The sequence below is a fragment of the Ranitomeya imitator genome, chromosome 9, assembly GCF_032444005.1.
Source record: "Ranitomeya imitator isolate aRanImi1 chromosome 9, aRanImi1.pri, whole genome shotgun sequence".
Taxonomy (NCBI): domain Eukaryota; kingdom Metazoa; phylum Chordata; class Amphibia; order Anura; family Dendrobatidae; genus Ranitomeya; species Ranitomeya imitator.
This window is the reverse complement of record NC_091290.1, coordinates 18,636,170-18,643,813: the sequence shown is the minus strand read 5'-3', so window position 1 is coordinate 18,643,813 and position 7,644 is coordinate 18,636,170. Positions and strand designations below refer to the sequence as shown.

The following is a 7,644-nucleotide window of genomic DNA, read 5'->3' as shown; positions in this document are numbered from 1 at the left end:
TGACATCCCCACTGAGAACCGAAGGACCGAGTACCCCACTGCCCACCGGGGGGCTCCATATCTATTATCTACTGTATCTATCTATCCTGAATTTTCCCCCATCACCTGTGAGTGATATTGAGAAATGGTAAGAACCCCAACCACAAAGTGGAGACCCCATAATGTTACCGAGCGGGGGGGCCGAGTGCGGAGGAGCAGAGGGCAGAAAAGTCACCACCGCTCTGCAGACCCAAACCTCCTCTGGTATCAGCACAAACACAAAAAAAAATCTGAAAAAACCTGACGGGAACTGAAGATGTATATTCCGCGACGCGTCGGACTTTCCAGAACATTCTACTATTTGCAATGCGAAGAATAAAATAAAATCCCACAACAGTCCAGTGTGCACACGGCTCTACTGTGACCAGTGGCGATATAACACGGTGATCTAATGAAGACTTATAGTGATGGAAGAATTGTAAAATAAACTATAAAACTCGCTGGGCAACAAACAGCAGAGGACTGAGCCCGTTATTATCACCCCTCACCCCTGAACAGCTGCAGCCCCGACCGCTCTGCCCCCTACTGGTCACACAGTGCACACAGCGCTGTCCGCGCTCGCTGTAATTCGCGCTCTGGCCGCCAGGTGGCGGCGGAGCGCCCTCTCCTCGCTGCAGCCTTGGACTCTGAGTCTCTCAGAAGTTTCCTCAGAGCAGCTGCCGGCGGCTTCCAGGCGGGATCTCAGCAACAGGAGGGTCCGGGACGGCGGGAAACTCGCGGAGAAACCTCGGTAAGCGGAAGGGAAAGGAGCCCGAGCTGCAGAGCCCCCCAAGAGACCACCGACTGCTACAACGGGGGAGGGAGGATTTAAAGGGACACTGCCTTTTCTGGATCTGACGGTCTCCACGAGCTCAGCCCCGCTCCCTGCAGACATTTCACATGTGCGTCTGATGCAGTCAGGGACAGAGCACGGGTCACCATGTTCCCAGCACCGGGGTCTGTGGAGCAGGAGGCCTGAGGAGGGTGTGCTGCCAGGACACGTCTGCAGTCCGTGCTGGATCAGACCTGTGCCCTGTGTGCTGCCGAGACTGCGCTGTGTGTGTGCTGCCGAGACTGTGCCCTGTGTGTGTGCTGCCGAGACTGTGCCCTGTGTGTGTGCTGCCGAGACTGTGCCCTGTGCGCTGCCGAGACTGTGCCCTGTGTGTGCTGCCGAGACTGTGCCCTGCATGTGTGCTGCCGGGACTGTGCTCTGTGTGTGCTGCCGAGACTGTGCCCTGTGTGTGCTGCCGAGACTGTGCCCTGTGTGTGCTGCCGAGACTGTGCCCTGTGTGTGCTGCCGAGACTGTGCCCTGTGTGTGCTGCCGAGACTGTGCCCTGTGTGCTGCCGAGACTGTGCTCTGTGTGCTGCCGAGACTGTGCTCTGTGTGCTGCCGAGACTGTGCTCTGTGTGCTGCCGAGACTGTGCTCTGTGTGTGCTGCCGAGACTGTGCTCTGTGTGTGCTGCCGAGACTGTGCCCTGTGCGCTGCCGAGACTGTGCTCTGTGTGTGCTGCCGAGACTGTGCCCTGTGTGTGCTGCCGGGACTGCGCTGTGTGTGTGTGCTGCCGAGACTGTGCCCTGTGTTCTGCTGAGACTGTGCTCTGTGTGCTGCCGAGACTGTGCCTTGTGTGTGTGCTGCCGAGACAGTGCTGTGTGTGCTGCCGGGACTGTGCTGTGTGTGCTGCCGGGACTGTGCTGTGTGCGCTGCCGGGACTGTGCCCTGTGTGCTGCCGAGACTGTACCCTGTGTGTGCTGCCGAGACTGTACCCTGTGTGTGCTGCCGAGACTGTGCCCTGTGTGTGCTGCCGAGACTGTGCCCTGTGCGCTGCCGAGACTGTGCCCTGTGTGTGCTGCCGGGACTGCGCTGTGTGTGTGTGCTGCCGAGACTGTGCCCTGTGTGCTGCCGAGACTGTGCCCTGTGTGCTGCCGAGACTGTGCCCTGTGTGCTGCCGAGACTGTGCCCTGTGTGTGCTGCCGAGACTGTGCCCTGTGTGTGCTGCCGGGACTGTGCCCTGTGTGTGCTGCCGGGACTGTGCTCTGTGTGTGCTGCCGGGACTGTGCTCTGTGTGTGCTGCCGAGACTGTGCCCTGTGTGTGCTGCCGGGACTGCGCTGTGTGTGTGTGCTGCCGAGACTGTGCCCTGTGTGCTGCCGGGACTGCGCTGTGTGTGTGTGCTGCCGGGACTGTGCCCTGTGTGCTGCCGGGACTGTGCCCTGTGTGCTGCCGGGACTGTGCCCTGTGTGCTGCCGGGACTGTGCCCTGTGTGCTGCCGAGACTGTGCCCTGTGTGCTGCCGAGACTGTGCCCTGTGTGTGCTGCCGAGACTGTGCCCTGTGCGCTGCCGAGACTGCGCTGTGTGTGTGTGCTGCCGAGACTGTGCCCTGTGTTCTGCCAAGACTGTGCTCTGTGTGTGCGCTGCCGAGACTGCTCTGTGTGCGCTGCCGAGACTGTGCCCTGTGTGTGCTGCCGAGACTGTGCCCTGTGTGTGCTGCCGGGACTGTGCTGTGTGTGTGTGCTGCCGAGACTGTGCTCTGTGTGCTGCCGAGACTGTGCTCTGTGTGCTGCCGAGACTGTGCTCTGTGTGCTGCCGAGACTGTGCCCTGTGTGTGCTGCCGGGACTGTGCTGTGTGTGTGTGCTGCCGAGACTGTGCTCTGTGTGCTGCCGAGACTGTGCTCTGTGTGCTGCCGAGACTGTGCTCTGTGTGCTGCCGAGACTGTGCCCTGTGTGTGCTGCCGGGACTGTGCTGTGTGTGTGTGCTGCCGAGACTGTGCTCTGTGTGCTGCCGAGACTGTGCTCTGTGTGCTGCCGAGACTGTGCTCTGTGTGCTGCCGAGACTGTGCTCTGTGTGCTGCCGAGACTGCTGTGTGTGCTGCCGAGACTGTGCTGTGTGTGCTGCCGAGACTGTGCTGTGTGTGCTGCCGGGACTGTGCTGTGTGTGCTGCCGGGACTGTGCTGTGTGTGCTGCCGGGACTGTGCTGTGGGCGCTGCCGGGACTGTGCCCTGTGTGCTGCCGAGACTGTGCCCTGTGTGCTGCCGAGACTGTGCTCTGTGTGCTGCCGAGACTGTGCCTTGTGTGTGTGCTGCCGAGACTGTGCTGTGTGTGTGCTGCCGGGACTGTGCTGTGTGTGTGCTGCCGGGACTGTGCTGTGTGCGCTGCCGGGACTGTGCTGTGTGCGCTGCCGGGACTGTGCTGTGTGCGCTGCCGGGACTGTGCTGTGTGCGCTGCCGGGACTGTGCTGTGTGCGCTGCCGGGACTGTGCTGTGTGCGCTGCCGGGACTGTGCTGTGTGCGCTGCCGGGACTGTGCTGTGTGTGCTGCCGAGACTGTGCCCTGCCGAGACTGTGCCCTGTGTGCTGCCGAGACTGTGCTCTGTGTGCTGCCGAGACTGTGCTCTGTGTGCTGCCGAGACTGTGCCTTGTGTGTGTGCTGCCGGGACTGTGCCCTGTGTGTGTGCTGCCGGGACTGTGCCCTGTGTGTGTGCTGCCGGGACTGTGCCCTGTGTGTGTGCTGCCGGGACTGCGCCCTGTGCTGTGCGCGCTGCCGGGACTGCGCCCTGTGCTGTGCGCGCTGCCGGGACTGCGCCCTGTGCTGTGCGCGCTGCCGGGACTGCGCCCTGTGCTGTGCGCGCTGCCGGGACTGCGCCCTGTGCTGTGCGCGCTGCCGGGACTGCGCCCTGTGCTGTGCGCGCTGCCGGGACTGCGCCCTGTGCTGTGCGCGCTGCCGGGACTGCGCCCTGTGCTGTGCGCGCTGCCGGGACTGCGCCCTGTGCTGTGCGCGCTGCCGGGACTGCGCCCTGTGCTGTGCGCGCTGCCGGGACTGCGCCCTGTGCTGTGCGCGCTGCCGGGACTGCGCCCTGTGCTGTGCGCGCTGCCGGGACTGCGCCCTGTGCTGTGCGCGCTGCCGGGACTGCGCCCTGTGCTGTGCGCGCTGCCGGGACTGCGCCCTGTGCTGTGCGCGCTGCCGGGACTGCGCCCTGTGCTGTGCGCGCTGCCGGGACTGCGCCCTGTGCTGTGCGCGCTGCCGGGACTGCGCCCTGTGCTGTGCGCGCTGCCGGGACTGCGCCCTGTGGTGTGCGCGCTGCCGGGACTGCGCCCTGTGGTGTGCGCGCTGCGGGGACTGCGCCCTGTGTGTGTGCGCGCTGCGGGGACTGCGCCCTGTGTGTGTGCGCGCTGCGGGGACTGCGCCCTGTGTGTGTGCGCGCTGCGGGGACTGCGCCCTGTGTGTGTGCGCGCTGCGGGGACTGCGCCCTGTGTGTGTGCGCGCTGCGGGGACTGCGCCCTGTGTGTGTGCGCGCTGCGGGGACTGCGCCCTGTGTGTGTGCGCGCTGCGGGGACTGCGCCCTGTGTGTGTGCGCGCTGCGGGGACTGCGCCCTGTGTGTGTGCGCGCTGCGGGGACTGCGCCCTGTGTGTGTGCGCGCTGCGGGGACTGCGCCCTGTGTGTGTGCGCGCTGCGGGGACTGCGCCCTGTGTGTGTGCGCGCTGCGGGGACTGCGCCCTGTGTGTGTGCGCGCTGCGGGGACTGCGCCCTGTGTGTGTGCGCGCTGCGGGGACTGCGCCCTGTGTGTGTGCGCGCTGCGGGGACTGCGCCCTGTGTGTGTGCGCGCTGCGGGGACTGCGCCCTGTGTGTGTGCGCGCTGCGGGGACTGCGCCCTGTGTGTGTGCGCGCTGCGGGGACTGCGCCCTGTGTGTGTGCGCGCTGCGGGGACTGCGCCCTGTGTGTGTGCGCGCTGCGGGGACTGCGCCCTGTGTGTGTGCGCGCTGCGGGGACTGCGCCCTGTGTGTGTGCGCGCTGCGGGGACTGCGCCCTGTGTGTGTGCGCGCTGCGGGGACTGCGCCCTGTGTGTGTGCGCGCTGCGGGGACTGCGCCCTGTGTGTGTGCGCGCTGCGGGGACTGCGCCCTGTGTGTGTGCGCTGCGGGGACTGCGCCCTGTGTGTGTGCGCGCTGCGGGGACTGCGCCCTGTGTGTGTGCGCGCTGCGGGGACTGCGCCCTGTGTGTGTGCGCGCTGCGGGGACTGCGCCCTGTGTGTGTGCGCGCTGCGGGGACTGCGCCCTGTGTGTGTGCGCGCTGCGGGGACTGCGCCCTGTGTGTGTGCGCGCTGCGGGGACTGCGCCCTGTGTGTGTGCGCGCTGCGGGGACTGCGCCCTGTGTGTGTGCGCGCTGCTGGGACTGCGGTTACTGAGTTGTGGTTGTGCCCACAAACATACAGATTCAGCAGAGTTGAGTTTGTCATCTGGTTAGACTCATGTTCTTGTCTTTTTTAGAGGGTTTTTGTGGATTAGAAAAGTTAGAGCTTTTTATGTTGGGTTTTTGCTGTAGATTCCAGTCCAGCTCTGGTGCATCTGTTTATACCCACAGGAGGATGTAGCAGAGCTGATTTTCTACATTATAAATGTATGAAGTTTGATGATTGGCTCTCGTTATACAGATGTAGCAGAGCTCACGTTGTCCTCTAATCTGCCGCTGTCTTTGTATGTACACCATGTATCGCCCCCTCGCCAAGCCGGATGATTCCCTCAGTGGCTGAATAATTCTCTGATTTAAAGGGGGTTTCCATCCTTACACTGCGGAGACCCCTCCCCTGATCGTGTGACTCTCAGATCTGTAATCTGTGTCATGGAGAGAAGTAATATTAATATTGGGGAGTTCTTGAGTGGGAAAAACCCTCCACTTGTGACCTGAGTGGGCTGGTGGGTGACGTCACAGGGGTGGAAAATCCCAATGATAAGTAATGCGCTTCTAGGAAACTTCTGGCATGACAGTGAGGGTCCGGCTGGTGAGACCCCTGTGATCTCTAAGGCCTCGTCACAAAACGCCGGTCATTTTTCTCGTACATAAAACCACTTTTCAAGTGTCGTCTGTTCTTCTGTGAGTCCATCATGTATGAAAAAATGAATTTTGTCCATTTTTCCCGTCCGCTGCAGCGTTAATCACGGACCGCACCGATGTCGCCCACGTGCTGTCCGCCATTTCCATGGGTCCTTAGACCCGTATGAGCGACTCTGATCCATGACTCCGATCAAAAATTGGACACGTCTCCGTGATCTTTGCATGGACAAATGGTCAGCAAAAAAACGAAAAATTAACGCGGACATGGGAGCATCCCCCCATGGACTATAATGGGAACATGCTCGATCTGTGAAGATCTGCCATCTGAATGAGGTCTCGGTGGTCTGGGGGTCTCCGCTGATCAGGAATCATTTTCTCTACAACTTCTCAAAAACTTTTCTAAAACTTTTTTTAACCTTAACTTCCTTATGTCACATCTACATTAACCTTCCGCACTTAGGAAGCGGCAGACGATCAGATCTCGGAATCTGCAGCGCTTCTTCCGGTGCCGTCAGTTCCCGGTTATCTTGCATCTCTCTGGCTGATTTCGGGGCCCCATACAGATGGTTCGGGTGCAGTCATCCCTCCCGATTCTCCCATACACATTTCCATTCACTCAGTATGATCGCCAATACAAACGTTCCGGCTCATTGGCCGGAGTTGTTCTCGGTAGCACGTGCTGCCGAGAACAATGAATTGTAGCTAGGCTTAAAACTCATTTCACCAGATGACGGAGCATTCTGCTCAAACATAAGGCAACAAAAATTTGACCAAATTTGTTTGATCTCTTACCCTGCTAATTACCATTCTGGCTTTAGGTCCCTTTATACTTTATATAAGCTATGAGCAATCCTAGGAATGCTCATATCCAGATAATCGGCCAATATAATCAGGCTGCCATCACTTCATTGCTTCATTGGGTGAAATGAAATTGCATAAAAAAAAAAAATCATTATTCTCGGCAGCATCTTGTGCTGCCGAGAACAATGACTGCCTATCTGCTTGGTGGTGCAGTCGGCCGGCCTAAACAAGCAAATAATCAGCTTACATTAAATGGCCGCGGGACGGAGAATATAAAGTCACCTGGAGATCAGAGAGTGGATGTCACCTCTGGTGATCCGGAATGTCTGATAATCCGGCACTTGTCCGGAGCAATGAATTATTGACGCCGCAGTGAACAAAGTGCCGTAAGTTTAGTCGATGCCTCCCGGCTGTATCTTGTGAGTGAGGGGGGAGTGATTGACGGAATTGCAGCAAATTCCTCAGGAATCGTCCCACAGGGTCATACTAAAAAAAGAAATAAAAAAAAAATCCAGAAACCAACATCAAACTATAATCGGTAAAATTCCTTTAACCCAGAATTACCAGGGGCGTGAGAGGGGGATTATCGGACCCTCTCCGTAATGTAGACCCCAGCTTTCAAAAATCTTTATTATAATTATTATTTTTTATTTATTATTATTATTTAGTAATAATAAATAATAAATATTATGATTATTCTCCTGGCTTTTATATCTGTTCTCTGCACATTTCATCACCCACCACTCAGGAAATATCATGGCAGATTAAATGAGATTACAGATTACTCTCCTATCAGAATGATGTTGAATATGAAGCACAGTGAGAATCCGCTAATCCATCATCTCGTAATCTAAAAAGGTCGATAATCCGGCATTTTTCCAGCACAAAACTGGAATATAATGTAGAATGTATCATAATTATAAAGTTATTTCATACAAACAGAAGTTTCTGAAATTCCATTAATTAGAAGACTGTTTGTAAACTTTGTTCCTGAAACTT

At 58.5% G+C, this 7,644-nt stretch overlaps 1 protein-coding gene across 1 annotated transcript in view; it reads left to right on the top strand.

Annotated features, from left to right (window-relative positions):
• The first annotated feature begins 655 nt into the window (after positions 1-655).
• Positions 656-7,644, top strand: part of CD82 (CD82 molecule) — a 48,400-nt gene continuing 41,411 nt past the window's right edge. The window contains exon 1 of the mRNA XM_069739920.1: positions 656-769. The gene's annotated coding sequence lies outside the window, so the exon portion shown is untranslated. The remainder of the gene's footprint in view (positions 770-7,644) is intronic.